Genomic DNA, 1,529 nt, shown 5'->3' on the forward strand with positions numbered 1-1,529 from the left:
CTGCAGAAAAGCAGGGAAACAAAATCAACAATATAAGAAAAACGGGGTAACAAATTAGCCAAACTAGAAGAATGCCTCGGCAATTTTTGTATATGTTGATAAAGGTGCCGTCAAACAAAATTATCTCCTAAAGTTTCAGCTGTTAAAATAAGCAGCTCGATGAAAGCAGTTGTTTTCAGTCATTAATTACAAGCCAACAGTTTCTTGCAATGAAAGAAACAACACAATCAACGCAGCAGGACTTGAGAAATTCGACCACTACACAAGACCAAGGTCATCAGCCTCACCTGGATCGCACTGCTGGTAGAACTTCTCGACCTCTGCAAACCAAAAGGGGGCATCAAAACCACCAAGCAGAAAGAAGAACGAGAAACAAAGTAGGAAAGGCGAGAGACCAGTAGTGAGAGCCTTTATCATGCCGGCACGGCGGCCTCTGAAGTCCCGTAAGACGTCCTCGGGGGTGCGAGTGACGCGCGCCGCGCCACCGCCGTCCATTTGCGAGCCACCACTCAGAGGCGCAAGGGGAATAAAAAAAAGGAACTTTGAGAGCTGGAGTCCGAAAGGATGGGATCGGGGAGGTTAGGGTTTTGCATACCCGGGAGGAAAGGATTAGGGCTTTGGTCGGAGTCCTTGAGAAACTCCGGAAGCTCCCTCACCAGCCGCGGCTGGCTCTTCCTCGCCGCCTCAGGTCCCATGCGGCCGTCCAACTCTTTCGCAACCTTGTCGCCGCTCGCCTTCTGAAGCCTCGCCTTGACCTCCATTGCCCACCGCGCTTAGTGCCGAGCTTTGTTCCACGCCATCCACCGTCCACCGAGATTCCATCCGATCGCTTCGCTGAGCTCCTCCTCCCTTTACGCCTCTCTCCGGTTGGCTCACTTAAAATGCGTGAAAGAGAAATCGTGGACGTGTGAAACGAGCAGAGAGCAGGCGTAGCTACAAGGCGCAGCGAAGGTCGCGGAGAATAGGCAGGCGCAGGAGAAAGGGGAAGAGAAGGAGCTAGCGGGAAAGGGTCGGGTAGGGTTTTTAGCGAATATTAGCGGCGAAATATCACATTTCGTCGCTAACTTAAGGTTTAGCAACGAAACAGATTAATTTGTCGCAAAAAAAGGAGAAAGGGAGACGACCGGTCATCGATTATTAGCAACGAATTTAAATGTTTCGTCGCTAATAATTAGCGACTAAATGAAATAATTCGTTGCTAAACCTTAAGTTAGCGACGAAAGTTGCTATTTCGTCGCTAACTACCCATTAGCGACGAAATTGATATTTCATCGCAAAAATCGACGTTAGCGACGAAATATTAAATTCGTCGCTAACCGTTAGCGACGAAATATTAATTTCATCGCAAAAACCGAAGTTAGCGACGAAATTTAAAATTTCATCGCTAAAGGTTAGCGACGAATTTAATATTTCGTCGCAAAACCTGAAGTTAACGACGAAATTTGAAATTTCGTCGCTAATGCTTATATTAGCGACGAAAATGAAAATCGTCGCTAATAATTCGTCGCTATTTTTATGATTTCTTGTAG

The 1,529-nt window shown here is 46.9% G+C and overlaps 1 long non-coding RNA gene across 1 annotated transcript; it reads right to left on the reverse strand.

The window, feature by feature from the left end:
• Window positions 1–287: 287 nt before the first annotated feature.
• Window positions 288–444, reverse strand: LOC141826204 (uncharacterized). The gene is made up of 2 exons (XR_012601625.1): window positions 396–444; window positions 288–320 (listed from the first exon to the last, which is right to left on the reverse strand). It is a non-coding gene; the product is annotated as an uncharacterized LOC141826204 (long non-coding RNA).
• Window positions 445–1,529: the final 1,085 nt, after the last annotated feature.

The sequence above is a fragment of the Curcuma longa genome, chromosome 4, assembly GCF_044706935.1.
Source record: "Curcuma longa cultivar G26 ecotype Majalengka, Jawa Barat chromosome 4, ITB_CL_G26_1.1, whole genome shotgun sequence".
NCBI classification, from domain to species: domain Eukaryota; kingdom Viridiplantae; phylum Streptophyta; class Magnoliopsida; order Zingiberales; family Zingiberaceae; genus Curcuma; species Curcuma longa.